This window comes from Ambystoma mexicanum, assembly GCF_040938575.1.
Source record: "Ambystoma mexicanum isolate Mex_15411 chromosome 12 unlocalized genomic scaffold, UKY_AmexF1_1 Mex_chr12_unloc.2, whole genome shotgun sequence".
In the NCBI taxonomy this organism is placed as follows: Eukaryota; Metazoa; Chordata; class Amphibia; order Caudata; family Ambystomatidae; genus Ambystoma; species Ambystoma mexicanum.
Window position 1 is genome coordinate 4,673,738 of NW_027182323.1, and position 26,296 is coordinate 4,700,033.

At 48.6% G+C, this 26,296-nt stretch overlaps 1 non-coding gene across 1 annotated transcript; it reads left to right on the forward strand.

The window, feature by feature from the left end:
• Window positions 1-13,347: 13,347 nt before the first annotated feature.
• Window positions 13,348-13,419, forward strand: TRNAE-CUC (transfer RNA glutamic acid (anticodon CUC)). Its single transcript has one exon. It is a non-coding gene; the product is annotated as a tRNA-Glu (tRNA).
• Window positions 13,420-26,296: the final 12,877 nt, after the last annotated feature.

Genomic DNA, 26,296 nt, shown 5'->3' on the forward strand with positions numbered 1-26,296 from the left:
CCAGGGCAAGAGCTAGGGTGTCAATGTGGTCCTTGATGGTTTTCCTTGATGGTTTTGGAGGAACAGGGGTGAACCTGTTTCGACAACACTTTCATAGATCGGACTTGTCTAGAACCTCATCAGCAGAGAACAGGGGAAAGGCAGAGAAGGAGGGAGGAGAGGTGGCAGGGGAAGGGCCAGAGGAAGAGCAGGGAGTAGAGGGAGGAAGGGGAGAGGAGGAGAGAGAGAGGACAGGATGTCCTGAGTTTTAGAGATGTAGTGAGAAGCCAGTGCTGTGCAGAGGGCCTGGGAAGGGACAGGAAAGGTAGAGACTGCGGCAGGATTGACCAGTTCCTTGCACATTTTAAAGAGTTCAGCCGAGTTGTTAGATGCCGCAGAGACGCAGGCCGGATATGAGTTCCCTTGGTTCGGACAGAGTGTCGGTATTGCCTATGCAACAGGCGGCAGGCTAGTTTGTCAGAGGATGCACATGAAGCACGCCATTTCCTCTCGCCCACCCTGCACTTGTGTTTTTGGGTGACGGGGTCTGAGTCGTACCAGAAGTTGCACTTGGCTTTGGGCTTCAGGTGGATTCTCATGACAGGGGTACAGTAGATGCAATAGTTACAGTTGAACAATAACAACTTTAAGTAAAAGAGAAAGTTCAAAAATGTAGTTGAGTATATACAGATTAGCGCCAAGTTGCCTCAGGGCTCGGCTGCGCTCTACAAATAAGTAAAATTCAAATACAAATATAAATACAAGGCAAATACAGATACAAAACAATGGTTACAGTGGAACAGTTAGGACAAAAGGATATACATAGAAACAGGCTAAAGGGAGATATATCCCAGAGGGCCTAAGAGGAAAGAGCTTGAGTAGCGATCGGGAAAACGGGAAAAATTATGGTCGAGGTTATGGCAGTGTGTGGTGCCAGGGGGCATCGTATGTGCAGTATTAGGGCTGGCTGTTGGTGCACGGGGATTTCACTGTGCCTCCGGAGGAATCTATCTGTAGAGGAGGGCACACGCCCCAAAGGTGGGGGCCCAACCATCTCGATAGCAGATGTAGATCAGGACCATAGAAGTCAATTGTATGTCTTGGAGGTGTACCACCGAGGGGGGAGGCTAGCGAAAACTGTTCACCAGGTCTCCCTAGTGGTTGAGGTTAGAACCCCAAAGTCGTCGACCCCTAGATGACTCCTAAGTCTGGGGAAGGTCTCCACCTCGGGACGGCTGTGTCAGCTACACCTGGAGGAGGGCACACGCCCCGATATCGGGGGCCCAACCCTCCAGTAATCCCTCATGGTGTGCACCAAGTTGTGTCTGCTTTGGCGTGTGGAGTCTGTATTTCTCTTTGCGGTTTACAGGGCTCTGTACTTGCTTCTCTGTATGAAGTCGTTACTTGTCTTGCATTATTGCGGCAAGGGGTGTGTATCTGCACTGTTGGGAAAGGGTGCGACTCCTATGTCCCTCCGACACGGGACAGTCCGCTCGTGCGGGCTGTACAGATCTGTGGGGTGGCTCTTGAACACTTCTGTGTCACCTCCTCATCTTGTAAGTTGTGCCAGGCCATCCAATACCAGTGGACTTTGACTATGGAACCAGTGTCCTGTTTGGAAGTCTCCAGAATGATTCCAGTAGTGCGCCCCGGCTCGAGGCGTGCCCTTGCACTGGGGGTTGCTTTACCAGAGTCTGCCTGTCCCCTGCTTATCATAGACAAGTTACATTTTCAGAGCTGTAGGCCGGCCCCTATTTTCACCTAGCGGGCCCATCTCAAGCGTGTCGCTTCCTGTGAAGAAGCACGTATTAATAGGGACTGGTGGGGTCACTGAGTGTCTCCACTAGCTCTGTACCTTAATGACCCAGAGGCCAAGAGGTGGGTGAATTGAATCCTCGCCATCCTCCGCAGTGTCCAAGGTCCTATATTTGGTGTAGGGAGATCAGGATATGCACTCTGGCCTTTGCCGGCAGGAGACCTTGTGGCACGTGCATGCCTTGGCTGGAGCAACCACAGGTAGGGTGTTGCAGCACCTAGATGCTGACAGCCATGGGAGCGTGCCCAAAAGGGTCCCCTTACACTCTTTCTTCGGTGATCCACTCCGCGCTTTCAACACTTCAATATTGCACCCAACGGGGGGCAGTGAGTTTGCGGTATTATCTATTAGGGAGGATCATCACATAAACTGGGCTCCGTGAGGCCGGGGACCTAATTGGTGAATAACCGGTGTGCTCCGTTTCTCAATGGGGACACGGCTCCCAGGGCGTTATGTTTATCTTCTCTGGTGGTGACTAATAGATGTTCATTAAGAATATCGCCAGAGTTTCAGATGAGGACAGCAATACGCGGATATCCATGCTCCACCTCCGGATGCAGTGGGTTAGAAGTATCCCGTTTCTCAATGTTTGGGTGCCCCCACAGTATGCCTGCAGGTACTATGAGGGGGGGAGGATCGGGCCGCTGCGTGGAACCTGAAAGGAGGGAGGCACCGGCTGGCGCACCTTCATTACTCACGTGGGGCACTCCGCTTCAACTGTGCCCGCCTCCATGCCATCTCTTCTGACAAAATTCCAGGGGGCCACCTGTGTTGTTGGGTGCGGGTGGAACGTCCTCCAGGGGTGGAGGGCGTGCTTCAGCTTCAAACCTCTTCTAGGGTGTTGTTCTGCCGCGAGGCTTCCACCTAGGTCCCCAACTGCGCATGCTAGTACTGGGCTACTTTCCTTTTCAGCTGCAGAGACCGGGCCGGGCTGATGTCTCTGCACGCCACTTCAAAATAGTCGATTTTCTGGGAAGTCCTGCTCCGATTGTCTTCAGATTTTTGCTCAAATCCATGGGGCCATATTCTAACCTAAAACTTGCCAAACTTCTGCAGGGTGGGGGGCCTTTTAGTGGGGGCTCAAACCACTTTTCAGACCGTGGGATGCAGAGCTCACACAGTGGTTGGGCTCATCCGTGCGCCCCCTGGTGGCCAGTCCTTATCTTCACTTTCAACATTGATTGTCTTGAATGCATTATTAATGAAAAATCTGAATGGATTTGGAAGAGTTATTAATTGGTCCTTCCACTCTCTCTCCCCCACTCTCTCTCCCCCCGCCTCCTTAAGACAGTTCCCCGATCGAGTGTCACAGGAGGATGTGACGTGAGGGAGACAAGGGGTTTGAGGGGAGGAGCAGGAAGGAGGGGGAAGTTTTGTTTTGTACATGAATAAAGAAGGTTGCGTATGTAATAGCTGGTGTGCATCCTTTATTTCCACGAGGTTAAAAGTATAACAACTGGCGACAAGGCTTTTACGGCATACCAGCGTCCTCCTGCTCCACGCGCCAGCAATCCTGCTGCGCCTCCATCTGTCTGCACCAGTGATCCCACAAGGTGCTGAGCGCAAGGCCGTGCGGCTGCGCTTCTAACGCAAGCAATCCTGCTGCGTGTCTCCTTCCTGTGCCAGTGATCCCACCGGGCGTCCATACCTCCAGTGATTCCTCCCTCCTGTGCCGGTGATCCGACTGGATGTCCACACCTCCAGTGAGTCCTGCTACAGTGGCCCAGCCAGCCCCCGGCAACCCTCAGACGATGGCCCGATGCATACGGCCAGCCCTCGACCCCTCTGAAGAAGTGCTCGAGCAATCCTGCTATGTGCCTGAACAGGAAGGCCCCAACGACGACGGACCTCAGGTCCCCAACTTCAGTCCACTAATCCCATGTACAACCCTGAAGGTGGCAACCTCACACCCTGCCACAGGAGACAAAAGCGTCCTGCACGGTGACCAACAATCCCAGGTGAGTGTTCTCACTCCTCTAGGGTCCCACCCCTGGGTTTCACTACGCCAAGAGTACGGGGAGGCCTGCAGCCATTGCGCATACCCAAATCTTTGCACTCAACAACTTGAGAGTATCAACGCATCAGGTGCATCACAGCAGGCTGCATAAGAACTCTGAACAAAGGCAAAGGGCACCCAAATAAGGTCCCATTACCACCCCTGCCTTACTTACCATGAGCACGTCCCCTGATCGAGCCGGACAGGCCCCGCAGCCCCCCCCACCAGCAATGCGGTCGACGGCGACGGCATGTCACATGCCCCCACCTTTTTCCATGACCCCGCAGGCAGACAAAGGCCCGCGGTGGGTCGAATGGTTCGAAGACTTCAACAACTTTATTGCAGCTGCAGGCAAAGAGACCTCTCCACGCCTACGCAGCATGTTCATCAACATGGCTGGCACTGAAATAAAAACATTAATCAAAACCATCCCGCCAGCAGAGCACACTGACTTCGCTGCCTTAATAACAGCCCTTAACAAAACACTTGTCATAGAACCCAACAGGGACTATGAAAGGTATAAGTTAAATCAATGCACCCAACGCAGTGATGAAACGGTGGATGAATTCATCACTAGACTCCAAATCAAAGGGGCACATTGCCAATTCCATGCATTCTCCCTAGAGGAGGCCATTCGACTAGGGGAAATAGAAGGGTGCCTCTTGCCCACCCTGAAAAATCTGCTCCTCAAGAAGCCCCTCGCCATTGAAGAAGTAAGCAAAATGGCCAGAATCCTCGAAAGAGTCGACAAGCAAGCTATGCAGATGACCAACACAACAAATCTCAAGCAAGAGAAGAATGAAGTGATAGCAGCAGTCCCGACAGGCAGCACCAGAGCGGGCGAGAGGGCCAGTGGCTCAAACTATCACCGATCCCACAAATGCAAAGACAGTGCTACAGGTCCGGGATGGCTTTTCCCCACACCGGATCATGCCCTTCACTACCCAAAAGTGCGGAAATTGCGGCAGGGAAGGCCACTTCCAGTCTGTCTGCAGAGAAGGTAGACCTTTTCCCACAACAAGACCAACCTTGTCGCCGCAATACAGATCCTTCCAAAGGGCACCGCCAAGTCAATCATACCAGGTACGCCCATATCAGCAAGGGCCAATGAGATACGTGAGAGTAGTAGAAGAACTTTATCCAGAGGAAGAAATCCAAGAATATGAGCCACAACAGTTAAGCCCACGGATTTGAGATGAATATGTCAATCCACCTCCACCACAACCAAGCTACCACGCTATGTCGCAAGGCACCCAAGACTATGAGAGCGATCACTTTGATTTATACGCACCAGATGAATTTGTGAACCTCATCATGGACGAGGATGAGGCATGAGAAGCACCGTGGATACCGGTAGACATTTGTGACAAACGGTTCTGCTTCCTCATCGACTCAGGGGCCACAGTAAACATTATGGGGGAAAATGAATTTCAACAACTTCAGGACAAACCACTACTAACGCAGACACCCTCTAGGATATTCCAATGGGGTGCCGACATCCCCCTGTACAGTGTTGGGTCATTCAAGAGACAACTCATTCACAAGTCAACTACCACCATAATACACGTAATAAGGAGCCCAAAAAAAGGGCCATTCCTGCTGAGCTACAAAACGGCTTCCTGCTTAAGCCTAATCAACATAAATGTACAGGAAGGGGATATGATCAGCTCAACTGCGCCTGGAGGTGAAACCCGAGGACACATATACAACATGGATCATGCGCCACCCATGAGCACGACCATCATGAATGATGACATCCTGAAGGAATTTCCCCACCTATGCCAAGGCTTGGGCAAAATGAAGGGTCCACCAGTCAAACTACAACATTGATCCAGCGGTTCGCCCAGTCCCACAACACCCGCGCAGAGTTGGATTCCACCTCCAAGCGGCGGTCTCAAATGAACTCAGTCAGCTCCTACGGGATGACATAATTGAACCGGCCACTGGACCGACACTATGGGTCTCTCCACTTGTGATTGTCCCAAAAGAAGGAGGTCGCCTGCTATGTGTTGATATGAGGGTGGCCAATACAGCTATCCAAAGGGAACACCATCTGGGACCCAAGATTGAGGACATGATCGTTCAACTGAACAAAGCTGTTCTCTTTTCAAAACTAGACCTGAATCAAGGGTACCATCAGTTGGTACTCCATCCCGAGTCACGACCAATCACCAGTTTTGCCTCTCATGATGGACTATTTCGTTACAAACGATTGAACTTTGGTATATCGTCAGCGGCTCAAATCTTTCATGAAACCATTAGGCAGGTCCTCCAACCCATAAAAGGAACCTTAACTTACAGCGATTACATCCTCGTATTCGGGCAGACCCAAAAAGAACATGACGAAGCACTTTGTGCCGCCTGCGAAGCTGTACAAGAGGATGTCACGTGAGGGAAACAAGGGGCTTGAGGGGAGGAGCAGGAAGGAGACGGCAGTTTTGTTTTGTACATGAATAAAGAAGGTTCCGTATGTAATAGCCGGTGTACCTCCTTTATTTCTACGAGGTTAAAAGTATAACACCCTCCTCCCCCCTTCCCCTTTCTCCCCCCCCCCTTATGTTGTTAGTCTAGTCTTTTACTGTGTCATGTTGGTAACACACGCCAATGTGATCAGGAATTATTTTATGTGTCATGAAGATGGCTTGGGTATGAAACGTAGCTAGATTACCGAGCCGAAACTTGAGTAGACAGCTCCACCGCACAACAATAGCTGGATAGCCTATATGAACTGTGTGACGAACTATTGTATCAGAATAAGACAATTGATACATCCCAGTCAAAATTGCACATTGCACTTTGGGTCAATCTTCAAGACCTACGGTATTTATAAATTGTTTATTTGCGATTTTTGCACTGTATGAATGAACAATGTATGGGAAAGAGTGTGGTTTTGATTGTATGGTTTGCATTTTGGTTACAGGTGGTTGTGTGTGTTCAATTTGACAATAACTGTAGAGCTACAGATTCAGTTATGTATTTTAAAGGAATGCATTTTTTATACACTGTGCTTTTTTTCTATGTATAAATATAATAAAGAATATTGTGACAACAATTGAAGGCTTGTTCCATTGTAAAGAGATTGCTAAATAGAGAATAATTGTTAAATGCCATGAGAGTCCTTATAGACCTTTTGGTATATACATTTTGTGTACTAGAAGCCTCCTCCGGCATGAGCCCTGCAGAATGCAGAAGGCAGTTGGTGCTGCGTTACTGATGGTTGTATGTGCTACTGCATCATAACAGGACACTCAGTAATGTAGGAACCTGTGTGCTGCATCATTCATTAGACTGGTATAAAGGAGAGGTCAGAATGTGTTGCATAAGGCATTGACGCGTTATAGTGCTGGGGGGAGGTGCTACATCACACAAAGACACTGTATATTGTAGGAAGCTGTGTGTTCTGCACTATTCATTAGTACTGTAAAGTACCGGAGGCTCTAAGTGCTGTATCACATATGGAACGTGTATTTAGCTGGGGCCTTTAGGTGCTGCATCAGGCCTGGAACTTGTAGGTTTCAGGGGTATCCAGGTGCTAAATTATACTTGTGCCGTGCGTTCTGTATGATCTGCATCGCTCTGTGCACTGCAGGTGAGCTGCGTGTCTGTGCTGCATACTGGACTGACTCATATAATAAGATTTTGGTATCGCAGGTATCCTGACTCTGTTATGAAGTGGTTTGATTTTGATGTTGCAGGTTTACAGACACTGTTATGAAGTGGTTTGGTTTGATTCTGCGGCTCACACTCTCTTTTTTATTCCCTCAGTTCCAGGCAAAGATGGAGAATACTGAAGTATGAGAAGGTGTTTTCATGAATTTGAGAGGGTAAGTTAGATTTTGATGCCATCAAATTGATGGCATACATACAGATCTCGTTAAAAGGTCTTCAGTACCCTTCCTGGGTGGATGAGGGGAGGTTTAACAATATGGTATTACAGCATTGGGTATGGATGCAGCATCTTCAAGAGATGAAGGGGAATACCATGCCTTGTCTGATGGTGCCCTGATACTCTCCCGGAGGTTGTCTTCTGAAGGCACGCCCCTCAATGCTCACACCAGATAGAATGCAACCCGTTCGAGAAGAAAGGCCCAAGTCGAACTTGTAAGGATAACAACAAGTTTAATCTCAAACGCAGATCAGAGCAACAGCAAAGACCTCTGCTGCTAAGAGCGTTCTGCCGAAAAGTAGTACAAGCAGAATCTTATAAAGCAAAACATTGTCATAAATGACACAATACATACAGTAAAAACCTGCGCGGCTGATTGGATGGACCCTATACTGGTACTGCCTTTATCCATATGCGATGGCAGTTTATTGGTCGCAGCCCAGTCCGTCTGTCTTCCATCACGTGGGTGCTGCGGGGCTCATCTCCTTTTCATGTTGAAGGTCAGAAAACAAATTAATTATACTCCTATAATACAGCTTGTTTTTATCACTCATACTGTGCACTTGGCAGGCCTTAAAACGGACACACAGGAGGTTCTCTGGCACTCTAACCTTCACACACAGATTTCACGCACTCCCTCAGCGCCATCCGGCTCCAAGATCTCCACCCTCGTTTTCAACTATAATTTATCCCTCCCAGCACCTCGCAATACAAATCACACGATTGTCACTTCAACGATATGCCCTGTTCATCCGCTTTGAACATTTCAGCACATGGTACTTTGGGGTTGGTGGTCAAAGGGCACCTTGTGCCATGGAATTCGGGAATCTTAGGGTTTAGTCAGTTATATGGGCTATAACTCGTGGTCACCCGGGAAATCGCCGGGTCATGCCTTGGTCAGTGTGAGATAACATGCACACCAGGCGCCGGTCTCTGATCACAGCCTTGTAGGGCACATTCTTCTTGGGTGAAAAACCCATCTTTGCAACACTTTCAAGAACCATGACTAGACAGTGTTGCTGGTTGGGGTGTGAACTGTCCTCATGGGAGGTTGGGCATGACTGGAGATTTCTGTGGCCTCATGGGTTTGGGCCTAGTGCATGTAATGCTGCATTTACCGCTCAGGCCTTCCCTTCTACCTGGAATTATTAATATATACGCAGAATAGCAATGCCGGCCGCGCCTTGGGCCACACCATGTAGTTACACTATGATTGGTTATATTGACATGGGGTCCTGCTGGACGGGAAAGCTTTCCTCTTAATGTCCCACCTCCCCCCTGGCTCATCACAGTGCCTCGGATTCATCTCGCCTTATTTTAAAGTGCCTATGTTTTGGATGGTGCTGCCCCCTTCTCAACACTTTCCCCATGCTTTCCTCCCTCATATAGCCGCCCACAGGGTCAGTATCAGGGAGTGGCTGCCATCCCCTGGCCATGGTGAAAAGAGGTCACAGCCGGGAAAGGAGTTATGACACCATCGGATTCATCACACTACACTGTCAAATTTTCCTACCGCTGTATTTTTTTACATTTTCCTGCAAATAGGGATTTCTGATAGGTACGAGAAAATGACGTGGCTTTGCTGTCTGATTTTCCTACCCTGTCAAATGTTCCTACCCCAATATGTTTAACTTATTCCTGCAAGTAGGAATTGATGGATAGGGGGAAATGACAAGACCTCTGCTGACAGATTGTCCTACACAAATTGCCCTACCTCTGAAATTGTTATATTTTCTTGCAGGTAGGAATTTCTGGTGGGTAGGAGAAAATAGCAAGACCACTGCTGCCAGATTTTCCTACCCTGTCAAATTTTCCTACCCGTGTAGGTTTTACATTTTCTAGCAAGTGGGAATTTCTGATGGGTAGAAGAACATTACCTGACCCTTGCTGTCAGATTTTCCTACCATGTCAAATGTTCCTACCCCTTTATTATTCAAACATTTCTGCAGGTAGGAGTTTCAGCTGGGTAGGGTAAAATGACCAGATTTTCCCATCAAATTTTCCTACCTCTGTATTTTTTACATATGCCAGCAGGTAGGAATTTCTGATAGGTAGGAGAAAATGACCCGACCCTTGCTGTAAGATTTTCCTACCCTGTCAAATTTTCCTGCCCCTATATTTTTCACATATTCCAACAAGTAGGCATTTCTGATAGGTAGAAGAAAACGACAAGACCTTTGCTGTCAGATTTTTACATGCTGTCATATTTTCCTACCTTTGTATTGTTTACATTTTCCTGCAGGTAGGAATTTATGATGGGTAGGAAACAATGACAAGGTGTTTGTTGCCAGATTCTCCTACCCTGTCAAATATTCCAACCTCTGTATTTTTTCACATGTTCCTGCTGATAGGAGTTTCTGATCGGTAGCAAAAATGGCAAGACTGTACTGTCAGTTTTTATATAGAATGTCAAATGTGCCTACCCTATAAAATTGTAACTACATTTTCCTTGAGGTAGGATTTTCTGAGAAAAATGGCCTGACCATTCATTTCAAATTATCCTACACTTTAAAATGTTCCTATCGGTAGGATTTTCTGACAAATAGGATAATGTGACATTACCAATGCTGTCAGATTTTCCTACCAATAGGGATTTCTGACAGGTAGCAAAAAGTGGCATTCAGGGCCATCTTAAGCATTTTGGAGCCCTGGGCATGGACATCTTTGGGGCCCCCCTCCACCAAACCAAAGGAATAAAGTGATCAAGAATATCTGGTGGCACTCTCCTCTCCCTCCCCCCAACATGATCATAACCTATAGGTTGATATGCTGCCTCGCAGCTTTCAAAATAAGCATGTTTACACCCTTTAAGTTCCCCTACCCTCTTCATTATTGCTATAATCAGAATGATAAACAAGTAGCATTTGAAGGCCAACATTTGCAATCTACAAAGATTTTACTTCTCTTCTAGTATAGAATCAGGATACTTTTTATCAATAGAATCTGGGAAGGTATGCAGTCTGTAGTATTAATTCGGGACTGTATGTAAAAGGTCCATGTAACCCAGAATAGGCAGAGAACTCACATTAGCTGCCTCAGAGAATGCAAAAGTGCTCAAGCATGGATAGAATAGGCCAATTGTAAAGAAGAAGAAAGCTACACATAGCATAGCCTGGACAGTGAATGCAGATTAGAAGCTACCAGGAAGGTGCCTCTATCCAGACAGAATGAGATTAGAAGTGGGACATGGTTTTCAAATAGTGTTGCCATTAGAGATCAAGTGAACAAGTGCCTTTGGTGTGCAGTACATCAATGCTCATTGATATAGTGGAAGCAACCCTATAGCCAGAGAAACCATGAGTGAGCCTTTTATGAAGATCATACCCTGAGAAGGAAATCAATCACTCTGAAGGGCTGACAATTGTGAAAGGATTAGGGACTGGCAATTCTGAGAGGTTAGGCAATAGATTATTACATGATATTCCCAGTATCACATATTGCTTAAGGGGTAAAGCTGGGATTTGTGCCAACTCAGCAATTTCTGCATTTGAACACATTCTTTTCCAGCTCTTACCATGTACTAAAACAATCGCATTTTATAAAACTGACTTGCAAAGTACACAAATCACATTTTCAAACCTGACCATTTTTAAAAACAGAATATTACAGAAGGGTGTTATGCAAAGTGGGAATGATCCTAGCTTCATTCTCTCCATCCTCAAGGGAGTATATAAGTACCAGCATACAAATCGATGTGATTTAGCAGATTTAATCTAGGTATGTCTTTTGTACTTTTAAGCTTTAAATACTTCCAAAACAATGGCTTGTGAAATTGTCATTCATAAACGTGCAGAAAAACCGTTGACTTGTATACAAAAAGCGAAATGTTTTTTGTGTCAAACGAGCAGACCTTCAAATATGCTTGCACAAGGTCTACAACATCTGGTCCGCTCTCTCCGGTCTACCACCACTTCCACTCAAATGGCCTTCATAAGAAGAAAGATCAAGTAATGAGCTAAACGATGCCACCAGCATGCAAAAAGGCAAACCTCACAGAAGACAGCACAGCAATGCAAGATATATTATATGATTTGACCAGGATCACTGTATCGTCTGCTGGCAGAGCCAGGATACAAGCATGAACACTTTGGTTCCACAGTCTTGAATTTGGATACTTATTCACCTCTTGGACTAATAGTTTATTCTCAACTTTGGTTTTAGAACTTTGGTTTTTAGCCCCATCTGAACAAACCAATTTCTAGACCTTCACCACACGAATGACATGTTCGTTTTTTATAGCAACCCCTATCTGGTGCAGGAACATTGCTGATAATAGCACTTTTTATGCTGTAAAACCAAGTACATATGCAGGTAGGTCTATAAACTTCAGACATAGGAAAGGTTCAGTCATCCTTGCTGGAATGTGCTCTTCTAATCTTTCATATGAACCCATATCTTTGCAATGAGTGATTAACACACTGAGCTAACTTCTGAATCATTGTGGCCCTCAATTTATCAATATGGATTTCAACTTTGGCTATTGCAATGATCAACATAATTCCCACAGGAAGGAAAGAATGCTACAGAAGTTGTGCTGTATGGAACACACGAACTATGTATTCCACAGTGAACACAGAAAGCATTACATGATTAATTGATCAAGGCAGAATGTACTTGTCAAAACAGACAGGAAATAGGTTTAGCGCCTCAGCAGCATGCCATAAAATCTCCTGGCATGTGCTATTTAAGTCTGGTGCACAATGGAATCTTACTTTAGATCAGGCAGCCTTGTGGGGGGCCCCTCCTAGGTGGGGGCCCTGGGCAAGTGCCCCTTTTGCCCTCCCATAAAAACGTCTCTGGGTGGGTGGGTTGTGGCTAAGGTGCTCTCGGTGAAAGAAGAAGGGTGAGCAGAGCGGGAAGTGAGGCTAACAGCAGACAGAGGGAGGAGGGGCCAGGGCAAGCAACCAGCAAGATTTCATGGGTAAATAAAGCTGTACTCCTAGCACGCTTGTAAGCAGGCACTCCATTATAGGCTGCTCATGAAAGAATACATTTAGGCAGCCATGCCATAGCCATGCAAAAGCAGTGTTGAAAGTGTACACGTACTCTGCAAACAGCATTTCCTAAGGAGCTTGTTGCAGAATATTTTTTTCATCTTCTAGAATTTTATTTGGCGATATCTTGAAGTCACTGATAGCTTTTTATTGCCAGAGATTGTGGTATTTAATAAGTGCACGAGTGTTCACTTATAGCCAACAAACATGTTCTGCTTTTAGCAGGCTGATGGGACAGAAAATCAGGTTACCTTACCAGCATTGCGGGTTTACTTACTCGTGTAATTGACAGTGTGTCACTGTCTTATTGCTGCTTCTGAGTAACTTATATGACATCCAATTGAAGACACACCAAAAACATAATGAGAAGGACACGAGAAGGTGGAGACCCGGGGTGGAGACGCAGGATCCTCTATCCGAAAGGCATGCGTTCTACAACTGAGTTATGTCCACTGCTTGATGTTAAATTTCGAGCCTTTGCTTCACTTCATTTTATTGATACAACGTATAAGGTACCAAGGACAAAAGTTTACAAAGTGAAATAGAGAGTGGTGTTTGTTGTAGAACAAAGATTGCTTCTAATAGATTTGCAGCTCAAAAACTCGTAGATAAAATATTCATGATCGGAAATACTAGGTGTCTGTCACATTAGATGAATCGCATTTGGCTAGCACACTCCCTGGTGGTCTAGTGGTTAGGATTCGGCGCTCTCACCGCCGCGGCCCGGGTTCGATTCCCGGTCAGGGAAGTTGTTTTTTTTTTTTAGCTATTTGCATATAATATTCATGCTATTCATTTATTATCACTTTTTTTCATTTATTATCACTTTTATTTCCTATAAAAAAATACACGTCGAAAATTCCAACATGAGGCAAGTGATACCGAGAACTGGCAAACAGCATTTAAATGTGGTCTTGAAAATGAGACCCCAGGTATTTGTTTATAACCTTTTCAGCGTACTGCCACGGTCAGATAACGCCATTATGTATTTTATTATATGTGAATGAACTGAACAAGTAGATTACTACATGAAGCAAGTATGTAAACCGTCCATTTTCATGACCCCCGTCTGCCTTTCTTCCCAGTGGTGTTCCGAATAATGTTACTCTCTTAGGAAGAAAAACGAACGCACTAACTACTTAATTCTGAATTCTGAAACCCTTGTCCCATTGGTGTTATTTTGCGAACACCGTCCTTTTGAGAGAAGACAGGCAGAGCAGGCGTTAATTATCTTCATGGGCTAGTTTGTAAGCCAATTTGCTGCCTATTGCAAATCTCTGTAGAGTCTGCAGGAGGCACAATGTGGACGTGGGGACCAATACTTGTTACTAAGCTAACATTGCTAAAGACGTATGGGAGGCATTCTTCCAGTATGAAGCCCGGATAGCTCAGTCGGTAGAGCATCAGACTTTTAATCTGAGGGTCTAGGGTTCAAGTCCCTATTCGGGCGGATTCATTTTAACACTCTGCGTTCACTTTTAAACATATAGCCACGGAAGTATTGCTTCGCCTCTCAATAATTCTGGTTTGCGCTACTGGTTATTGTGATGTTAGAAATATTATGGTCATTGTCGCAGTAGACACCAAATTATAACGTGATCAATGCAGATATGTTTCCTATACAAGTAGGGATAGGTGTGCAAGGGGGTCCACTGTCTATCTTAAATCTTGGACGCAGTATGTGGTGTGCCTGGATAATGTTGGGGGTTTGTCCTGGCCCCCATGCGGTCCCGTAAACCCCCACCCTGTAAGGACCACACTCGACACACGTCCTTACAGTTCGGGCTTCCCGGTCGCTCTCCCGTGGCCGGGAACGCCCCGTTTATTTATACAGCACGCGGCGGCGTGCAACGTCACGCCGCCAGGTGCGCGTCCCGTCACGGGGCAGCGCCACACTCCTCCTTTTTCGGGAGGACACACAAATGCTTTTAATATACACTGCAAACCACTAAAACAATTAACTATTACATTTCACGCCACACTTGCCCAAAACCCCTTTAATGTCAGCCACCCGGATCCCCTCACTCAGGTTGACCAACCAACTGTCCCAGCACGTATTCACTGAGGTAAGCGGGTTTCCCTCGCCCAGCCCTCTGGGGGTACCTCCCGCTTACTTCCGACACGGGAAGTCCTTCTGCAGACGTCCCCGGACAGGGGACTCAGGTTTGCTGGAGGAAACTCCTGCATTAAATACAAGGAACCTCAGAAAGGAACCCAGGCACAAGAAAGTCCTAAATTCTGTCCATGATTTTATGGTTGAATCTCCATCTTATTTATAAGGCATATGCTTTCAAGGAAAGTCACAGGAACAACAGAGCCAAAGAAAAAAACCTAAGGAGTACATGAAAATAGATTTATTATACAAAGAAACATATTCTTTAACGTATTTCAAAAATGTTTTTTACACGTTTTTAAAAAAACAACATAACAAAAGATGAAAAGGAGACATACAACAAAGCATATGTACATTATGATTTCAACAAATAATTGGAATAGAAAATAATGCAATAAGACAATTAGTAAAAAGAACAGAGAAAACCACAAAAAGGCAGTTGTGCCTGTTGGGTTTTAACCAGGGTGTGTAAAAAATTACCCTGGTTAGTACAGAATTGAATTATTCATAATCAACTAATGACATGTAGTTATTTGCCATATCATTGACTGCCAACGTGTATGAGAAATCATGGAGTAGTTCCCGGGGGTGCTTCCAGGAGGGAGCGGGACCCAGCAACGGGAAAAACATGTTTCGGCGGGCCTAAATAGGTTGGTGTGGTAGAAGCCTTCCTCAGGGCAGAGTTGATGTAGTCTAGAAGTGAATCCCTAGAGGGGACAGACAAAATGAAAACATTGTAGGTAGGGGTTGTACTCAAAAGGAGAACGTTTTTTCAGAGGAGTGTCGGGTTTAAGGATACTGTTGACAGAAAAACACGGAGCACTCACCCTATGAATCTATAAAGGACAGGGGAATGTCGTGCGGCTGCTGTCCCGCGGTGTCGGGACTCTGGTACTGCTGGTGTAGGTTGCTGAGCTTCTGCTTGCTCTGTCAGTCAAACACTACGAAAGTAAATACAATAAAGTGCTGTGTCACAAAAAGGTGGGGGTGGACCGTGAAGTCTGTTTAGTTGTGCACAGTTGCGAGTATCAAGGGTACACGGGAAAGAAAAAGATAATGATGTGTTAAATTAGACAGCTATGTGTACATCATTTGTCCATGACCATCCGGAGGAGAAGCAGTTGTGAGCGCACGGATGGCCATAGTCTGTAAAAAGAGCGAGGAGGGTGCTGAATAAAGCAAAGAAGAGAAAAGCAGGGAAAACTACAGGACGGCAGACACCAACGGTAGGTTCCAAGTGTGAGGTTGGTGTAGGTGAAAAACAGACACCACACTGGCAGATGCGTGACCCACCCAAAGTGGGTTCCAGTATGAAACTGGCGTAAGTGTGTAACGAACCCCAGAAAGGCAGATAAACGACCTACCTGGGAGCACGGTAACAGTCGGTGCTCAGTAGGAGACAAGAAACATGTACGCCGCAGGTCAGTTCCAGGAGGACTGATGTGGCGTGAAAACGATGTGGCAGCACAATTGTAGCTGTGAGACAAAGAGAAATAAAAAAGGGGGGGGACGTCCCAAAGGGCAGTTATAATGGTGGTCACGGTTGACCTGGTGAAAAGAGCAATGCAAGACATCATGTGCATATCTAAGGGAGAATAAATCAATAATGCGTGACCACACGTATCAATCAAATGGGAAAAGCCAGGCGAGGGAACTGGAGCATTGGAAAAACAAAAATCAATTTCTAAAACCTAGCTAAGCCAAATCGCTGCTGAACCTAGCTGAAAAGGCTCAACTTACGCGTTATTGCAGGGGCGTAGAAAGCAGAGATGCAGATTGGAAATGAAAGGCAGAGCGCGAGCAATGCCGTTTCATGAGGGAGACTCACAGCAGGACGTCTGCGTCCGTGAAGCAGCTGCAAGTGAACGTCGTTAACTCGTGTGTTGGAACAGTGGTTATTATAGCAACCGGCTGTCAATCAACCTGGACGAACGTGTGGTAGGCGCCAAACCATGCCATTGGCTCCTGGTGGATGCCTGTCACTTAACGTGCAGCCAATGGTGCAGGAGGTGGGGCACGGCTGCTTCCAACATGAACACAAAAGTAAAGTGAAATAAAGTCAAAGCCGTGTTGGCCGTGAAGTCGCGGCTTTGCACGGGGGAGTAGGTAGAGCTACATGTGCATCTGTGAAGTGCACAAAACAGATGACAACCACACATGGGTAAGGTGTGGGTGCATAGGGAAGGGGGGGAAGGGGAGTTTGTTTGGCGTAAGTGGGGACCGCATCAGGCGCAACGAAGGCACCCTAAAGAGCGGGAGACCTCTGTAATCACCGCTGGGAAAAACACCCACACGTAATTGGAGTGTGGGGAGGTGCCCCACAAGTGCGGCAGGTGGCTGGGAGCACTGCTGCAGATGGCTCAACGTTGTGGGGATCTGGATACTGCAAAGAAAGTGATGTGGTATGTGGATGCAGAAAAATGGGTAAACCAGGACAACAAATGGTCATCTTAGAGGTATGTTTTCCTCGTTGAGACCGTTATGAAAAAAGTCCAACCGATGAATCCAGCGCGCTTCTTTGGATAAAAGGCTCGCCAGTGCATTGGTAGAGTGGATAACTATGTCAATGATCCACCAAGAGATGTCATCAACGGAATGACGAGCTTCTATGAAGTGACTTACTAGGGGGGCACCCATGTTCTTGCAGCGGATTCTCGAACGATGTTCACAAATCATAATGTGGGCTGGACGCATTGTCTGGCTCACATATCTGAGGCCACATGGGCACTCAATCACATACACCACCTGTTTACTCTTACAGTTGGTAAGATTGTGGAGGGTCCATGGTCTGCCATTGACCAGGATGTCTTTGGTTCTCCTGGTGAATTTGCAGGCTGTACAATTGCCACATGGGAAATGTCCCGTAGCACTCCTCAATTTCCAGAGACCTACCCTAGGTGCTGGTTTTATAAACCTTGAGTGAACAAGGTGGTCCTGTAGACTTTTGCCACGTTTGTACGCAAACCTAGGGGTTGGCTCATCTTGCAGACAGAGGCGGGTAAGTGGCCAGTATTTGGAAATCAATTTACGTATTTTCTGTGAGTGCGTACCATGTGTGATCACACACGTTGTTCTGGTGTTAGGGTCTCGAGTCAGAGTGTTGGGTGTTAATAGTGCTTACCTATTATAAAATCTGGCACGTTTTTTGGATTTGGAAATTATATGTCGAGGGTATCCCCTCTGTGTCAATCTTTTATCAAGGTCCTGTGCATGAAGGTAGAAATCTTCAATTTCAGAACAGTTGCGCCGGATTCTGAGGAACAGGCCGAATGGCAGATTCTCTCTGAGGTGTCTCGGATGGTCACTGGAAAAGTGAAGTAGAGTGTTCCGATCACTAGGTTTTCGGAAGAGGTTGCATTTGATGAGCCCTTCTCTGTGCTGTATTTGTAGGTCCAGAAAGTTCACCGTATTGTTGCTAGATTCCATGGTGAACTGAATGTCAGGGTTGACGTTATTAAGCCACATTAAAAAGTTGTCAAGGGTGTCTTGTGAGCCTTCCCAGATGAAGAGAATATCATCTATGTATCTCTTCCAATAGTGGATCTGTCTTTTGAACGGGTTGTTATCGGCCAGTATATTAATCTCCTCGAATTTTGACATAAAGATGATAGCAAGGCTCGGTGCAAAAGTAGCGCCCATAGCCGTCCCTTTCACTTGGAGATAGAATTGGCTGTTAAAATCAAAATAGTTTTTATTCAAAGCCAAAGTGAGTAACTCAGTAATAAACGGGACAGGGACTCTATTTTGGAGATCGTGTTTGATAAGTTGTCTCCTCATGCATTCAATAGCCTCACCCTGTGGGATGCTCGTATATAGAGACTTAATGTCCATAGTAACAAGCAAAAGTGATGTGGAGTCAAAGGGGAGGTCTTCAAAAATTTGGATGGCATGTGTTGTGTCTCGTATGTATGTGGGGGTCAAAACTCCTGCGTCTTCCGGTATCTCCATTAAGTCCGGCTCCAGCGGCGGGTTAAGTTCTTGGATCACCCAGTTTCTTAAAGAAGCTGACATTCCGGGTGACGGCAGATCTTCCGTCAGAGGCCGTCACCATGGACCCCTTTACAGCCACAACGTCCAATGGCTCAGGCTCATAGGGGAGCGAGAGCTTTCCATGGGGGTGTCGATTACAGATGAGGACTTCGTCCCCCGGCTCGAGCCGCTGGGGGCGGAGACCCCTTTGCAGGTTCTCCTGCTCAATCCTCACCCGCCGGTCTACCTCGACCTGTTGATTGTCAATCACCCCGGGCTCCTTCTCCCCAACCTCAGGTAATAGACCTCTGGGGCAGCGCTTGAACAGGGCCTCAGCCGGAGCCACCCACGTGGATGCATGTGGGGCCGTGCGGTACACCCGCAGGAACTGGTATAGGGCTTGTTGGAGTGGCTGTCCTTGTCCCTGGGCGATCCTGAATGTCTTATTGAGCGTCCGCATCAGTCTCTCAGCATCTCCATTTGCCCTGGGCCACAACGGGGACACCTTCCTATGCTGGACCCCGCAGCTCTCCATGAGTTCAGAGAACCGCTCACTCTGGAACGGCAACCCGTTGTCCGAGCACAAGGTGTGGGGGAACCCATGGACCGCAAACACTTTCTCCACAGCCACGACCACGTGCTCGAAGGCCACCGCCTCGACAAACTCCACCTCCGGATACCGTGAATATTCATCGATGATTACAAGGAAATGGGTGCCTATGGACGTTGACCCAAAGTCTGCATGGACGACCTCCCAGGGTCGCGTGCCTCGGGGCATTGCTTTGATGGCCGGCTCTCGCTGCAGAGGAGATGCCGCCTGTCACCATACACAGGCCGCCACAAAGTCATCAACTCTCCACTCTAGCTGGGGGAACCAGACCTTCAGCCGCAGCCTGGCCTTGGTCTTTGCAGCGCCCTGGTGTCCATGGTGGGCCAGGGTGATCACATCCTTTACTTTGGACTGGGGGACCACTATGCGGTCACCTCGGAGCAGCAGGCCTGACGCTGAGAAGGACAATTCCTCCTTGACCTTCCATAGTTGCTCAAGTCCTGTCTTGGCCTCCTGGGTCCGCCCCGCCAAAGCTTCCAGGACAGACTTCCAGGAGCCTTGTTGCATGGAGTGTTTTAGGATCTGGAAGCACTTGTCCTCGGCAGCTGCCGCCTCCAGTTCTGACAGGGGCATTGCGTTCAGCGTGGCCGCCTCCACCTCCACTCGGACGTGATCATCGGCCTCCTCCGCACAGGTGTCATACTCATCTCCCCCACGCAGTCCCGGATGTCTGGAGAGATAGTCCGCCGCATTGTTGGCCCCCGCCCGATACACCAGGGTGACTCCATACTCGAGAAGAGCGAGCATCCGCCTCTAGATTCTGGCCGGTGGCTTCGAGGATGACCCTGCCAGAATGGGAAGCAGGGGCTTGTGGTCTGTCACCACCGTCACTGGACGCCCCAAGACATAGAGCCAGAAATTTCTGCAGCCTCACGCTCGATCTGTGAGTATCTTTGTTCAGTTTCTGAGAGCGCTTTGCTGGCGTAGGCCACTGGCTGGATACTCCCGTCCCGGTCAACCTAGGTCAGCACGGCACCCAGGCCAAACGGACTGGCGTCCACAACGATCTCTGACGTCAGCGCAGGGTCGAAGAACGCCATGGTGTCCTCAGCTGTCAGGGCGCTCTTAATGTCCTCAAAGGCCGCTTGCTCGAGCGGGCCCCAGTGCCAGGCTGACTCCTTCTTCGTCAGAGCCCTGAGTGGTTCAGACCTAGAGGCGAGATTTTGGATGAAACGCCCACAGTAGGTTACCATGCTGAGGAAGCTCCTCAGGTCAGACACCGACTCGGGGGGCTGTGCCTTCTTAATATCTTGGACTTTCCTCAGGTCCGGCAACACCCCCCCCTCCTTGAAGACAAAACCGAAGAATTCGATGGAAGGGCGCAGGAACTCACATTTGTCCCTGTGAAGGGTAAGGCATAGCGATTGGAGTCTCTCAAAGGTCTTCCCCAGCTTTCGCAGATGGTCCACCTCGGTCTTTGCGAACACCAAAATGTCATCGCTGATGTTTAGGACACCCTCCAGATCTGCGAGGGCGCCCCGAATAATATTCTGAAAGACCTCTGCAGCCGATGACACCCCGAAGCTCAGTCTCTTATACTGGTATAGTCCTCGGTGAGTGGTGAATGTGGTGATATACCTGGACTCAGGATGGAGGACGACCTGATGATAGCCCGCTCGGAGGTCTAGTTTGGAAAAGAACCGAGCCCCTTGTACTTCCGCAATAATGTCATCGATAGTAGGGGTGAGATGCCGCTCCCTCTTAATGGCCTTGTTGGGCAGTCTCATATCTACACAGATCCGGACAGAGTCAGGTTGTTTGGGCTTCCTAGTAGGGGTGTACCGAATAGTACATTTACTATTTGGCCGAATACCGAATAGTTGCAGAACTATTCGGCCGGAACCGAATAGTGAACCGAATAGTAGATGGAGGGAGCGCTGGATATTTTAAATTGGAGAAAGACAAGCGGAAGTCAAGAACTTTTAACGTTTCCCACACAAAGGTTAAGTTGGCATGTTTGTCCTTAGAGAAACATATGCAGCATGACAGCCTGATAGCATGTTTGTCAGGGTGGTATACAACGATCCGGGTACTGATGTTACACTCCTTTCCACGGAAAATGCACACACGTCGCAGTGTGGGGAAATTGATTATATAGGGACTTATTTGCAATGGAAAGTAGTTTCTAGCAAATGCAGCTGGGTTTTCGCTTTGGAGAACGGTGTAGTATTGGTCTTTAAAAGCACTTGTCTACCTCAGGGAGGGGCTTTATTTTATTGCATGTTGCCAAGGAAGCGAGCACAATATACAGGGAGTCTTTCTGGCACTGTGTCCCGTCAATGGCTACTCCCTGCTGTCCTGGCTGCCTGGAATCTATTTTTACAATGTATTGTTCGTGTCTGAACAGCTAATGCCTCTGGGGTGTTTCTGTGGGGAATTTGCGACCTGCTATAGGAACTACCAGGCTCCAGATGTGAGGCCATGCAGCCCCCACCCTCCACAGCCTCAATCTCCTCTTGAGACTGCCCAATGACAGGGCAGAGGGTCAACAATGCCACCACCCAGGATCGTCTGCCTTGGCGAACAATGGGCATTAGTGGCCTTGGCCATTTACATGCAAATGCCTAGCCCTGCCGAGAAGGCAGCTTTGAAATGCTCAATTTGTTTGGGACTGCTGTGGTGTTTCAGTGGGCAGGCTGTGGTCCGCCATGGGGGTTTTCTCAAGCCAGGGTGTTTCCAGACTGCACTGAGCCTCTAATATGCTGATGGCTGTGGCCATTTACATGCAAATCTGGAGCTGTGTGGAGGAGACGGCTTTGAAATGCTCATGCTAATCAATACAGCTGGTGCCTTGGCTTTGTCTAACTTTAATAGGGTGTGTGGACTTCCCTTTAGAAAGCGGGGGGGGTAACAAAATGTACTACGAGATTAGAAGACCAAACGGACTGTATGTACTACGGCAGTTTCACAGTTGCAGAGTCATACCACAAAGGCCCGTGAGGTAATCACAGAACAACCGTGCTCAGGGAATTTCTCTTTTAAGACAAAGTCAGACAAGAACTAATCCCAGGAATGTCAAGGACAGCCGAGCAACAGGAGGTGATCCGGCCAATGCTCTCGTGCGTGCTGGTGCGTGCAAATACCGCACTCGCTCCATCGTTCATAGCCACTGCCCCCAGTTTTTTCGTGAACACTGAATAGTCATTTATACCCGGCCATTGTTGATTTCAAATTTGCCCGTGGTTTTCTTGTGTGAATGCTAGTACATTCTAAACATACGTTTAATGATAATATTGGCGCACCTCTCTGTTAGCTGAGTCTCAGAGCGAGGTGATGTCAGAGGAAGTTTTGGCTCATACCACTGTAGTCGCAGGGATGAACGTTTTTTTAAGATGAATGAAATTGATAGTGCAATCAAATGGAAGTCTATCTGGTGATTTTGGCATGTTTAAATGATGTCTGTGGTGTGGGGGTCTAGTTGTTTGGGGCAACGTGAGTGCCGTGACTGTGTCATAGCGCTCACGTGATCCTTTATTAAAAGGGGCTCTGCTGGCACTGCGAGGGCAGAGCAGCAGAGCCCCAGGAAGTGGCAACTCGTGTCTGTGTTCAGTGTGCGGTGTGGGCCTGCCACGTGGCCGTGGCCTTGTGTGTGCGGCGTGGCCCGAGTGCCCTCGGAGCCGCGACCGCTGGAATCAGAGGGTGAGTCCTGCGCACGGTGACACCGGGCGCCGTAGGGTGCTCCCCTATGCGAGACACGCCGGCTGTCCGCCGACGTGTCCACTGCCATCGGGTGATCCCGACACTATCCAAGGAGGGCGACACTTTCCACACGAGATATCTCAAAGCCACCATTGATCGTTTAAAGCTCACGTAGAAATGTCTTTTGGTCGTCAAACATTTCGCACTGATCACCATCTCCCAGCGGCGGGTCTTGCAGAGGTTTCCCTTGAAACATTGCTGCAGTCATTAATGGCCATTACTGCTTTTACTTGATTCTCAGAAAAATACAGTTCTTGTCCTTTTCTCTGTGTCTTTGGTGGCAATTTGTATTACAACTGTAACACTCTAGAAAGTGTAAAAAAAATGTGCGTAAAGTTTATTTTAACTCTATCACTCGTTCATTTAAAAAAGTAAGTAATACGTGAGCACACGAGAAGCGAGAGGGAGCTTCTGCTTTTGCTGAAAGTTGTGCTATCTGAGAGGTGGCGCAGCAGTGGGTGGGTTCCATCATTCATGTATTGTAGAAAATGAAACAAATAAGAAGTCTCGGGCATGCATTGGCTTTACTTGTACATGTAAATGAAGAACTGCAGGGCAGGACGGAGTCAGCCAGAAACACTCCTTTGTGTGGCAGTGTCTACACGACATGTACATATGGCAATGCTGCCCTCCGGTGGCTCGAATGCAATACTGCACCCTACTAGCACCAAATAAAAATGGCAAGCAGATGTGTATTGAACTTCGGCTTCGAGTAAATATTACATTAGCTAATTTCAGCCGGAATTCGGCCGAATGTTTACTCGAAGCCGAAGTTCGGTACACCCCTACTTCCTAGCCACAACAATCGGGGACACCCAGGGGGTCGGGCCCTCCACCTTCTCGATGATGTCGAGATTCACCAGGTTGTCCAGCTCCTTATCAACCTGCTCCCTCAGATGAAACGGTACCCTGCGGTGTTTCAGGGTGATGGGCTGCACAGAGTCATCGATGTGCAACCTTACCGGGTCACCGGTCATCCTTCCAATGCCATTGAAGAGGGCGGCATACTTGTCGAGCAGATCATTGATGTCCTCGAGATATACTGAGTATGCGAAACTGACAATTCCAAGAGCCTCGGCGGCGGCACAGCTCAGCAGAGTGTTGTTGCTTACGGGTGTCACATAGAACCGGGCTTTGATCTGCGAGCCCTCATGCTCCACCTTCGCCACAAAAGCACCGTCCAACGGTATTGGTTCCAGTCCTCCAAACGCAAATATACAGGCTCTCGGCGTGAGTAGCTTTGGGGGCGAGTCGAGGGCATCATATTGCCCCCGGGCCATCACATTGACCGAGGCTCCCGTGTCCACCAGCACCGGGACCGGCGAGTGATTGACCTCCACCACACACCTCAGTTGCCTCCTGTTCTCCCCCTTCATGATCCCCACACTGGAAACAAAGAAAATGTTTTCTTCCTCTTCCTCCTCGGCCTCGTCCATCTGGGCATCCTCCCCGCCCTGGTCCTCCTGGGCCACATTTGGTGGGCGGTTTTGGCATGGGACCCACGTCTGAGCCGGGCCTCTCGGCACTATCACGGGAAGGGCTGCCTTACACACCCTCGAAAAATGGTCAGGCAGGCCGCACCTACCACATGTCCTTCCAGCCGCCGGACACTCCGTCGGGTGGGGGAGGTCGTACCCGCACTTCTGGCACGATTCCCCCGCTCTCCCTGCTCTGTCACGGGGTCCCACACCAGGCCTTCTCACTCCTCTGCCACCACGCCACATGGCACACACCTCCTCCGACTTTATTGAGCAGGACCCCGCCTCCATCTTGGTTGCCCGAGCCTCCGCCACCTCATGGCACCGGCCTAGTTCCAGGATGAGGGGTAGAGTGATGCCTGGCTCTCTCAGGACCTGCCTCCTGAGTTTGCCCGGGGAGCACGCCTGAATTAGCATCGTGCGCATCATGTCCTCCGCGTCTCCCCACGCACAGCCCAGGGAGAGGCGACGTAGGCGACCATAGAAGGTGTCCAGTGTTTCATCCTCCTTTTGCTTGGCCGACAGCATGACAAATCCTTCATAGTCCACGTTGGCAAGGGGCAGAAAATGGGCCAGGAGTGCGGCCTTGGCCGCGTCGTAAGAGCCATCCCCTGCAGGAAGCGACTCAAAAATCTCCTGGACCGAAGGCCCCGCGGAGCACAGCATATTTGCCACCCTGCTGTCATCATCCGTCACCTGGGCGGCCCTGAAGTACATATCGAGGCGCCCAACCCACCTCCTCCACCTGGGCCCCATGCTGGATGGTGGGCCCGATGCGTCAAATTCAGGGATGGGCTGCAGGGCTGCATGGGCACGTGCTTGGGCCATGATAGGAAGTCCTTGCTGAGCAACTGGCTGTACCACCGGTGGCCCCTGAGGCACAGGAGCTTGACCACCTACTTGGACTTGAGGGGGTAGCTGTGGAGCCACCACTGGGTGTTGCACTGGAAGCACCGGAGCCTGGAAGACCTGCTGTTGAGCTGCTGCCTGACCACCGTCCTGGGGAAACTGTGCGGCTGCAGGGAGCCCACCGCCTTGATCGTCAGAGTCACTCATGGGCTTGAGCGCACAGGCACCTCCACTTTGGAACCTGGGGGCCGCAACTCAATCAACCACCACCACCTCACAGTCTGGACACCCCACTCAGGCAAAGTAACAGTCCAACCTGGGGAGGGGATGGTGGAATCTTGTCCTCAGCTCTCCTAAGACTGCCACTAGAACTGAAGAAACAGAAGAAAAAAAACCTGCCAACTTGAGGATCCACCACTGCAGTAATCCACCCTGATGATGAAGAGGGCGAAGAAGAGGCCACAGCAGCCTGATGATGAAGGGGATGAAGAAGCACTGTGCCCCCTCGCTGCAGCAACACCCAGGGGTGTAGGAGTTCCAAAAAATTAAGCGAAGAAAAAGAACTGGGCTAAGCAGGCCCAGCCATTTTAGCCCTTCTCCTTGCTTTCACTCGACGTAGGAGGCCCAAATCTGGAGGAAAATCCAAAAATCAGGCATGGGCGTGCAGGTTTGACTACCTGCAAGCAGTATGTCCAAAAATAAGACCTGGATCACCTTCACCATCCAAACCGGAGCTTGGTGAAGTTCCACGGCCTTGCTGACAAAATGGCCGCCAGCCGCGTGTGCGATCCGCAGCCACGGCATGAAACAAAATGTCCGTTCGTTCCGTTTCAGGGAAGAAAAATTATGGAATTCCATCACCGCCGGGCCCGGGCATCCGCATCCACCCGTCACCACTGTTGGGGGT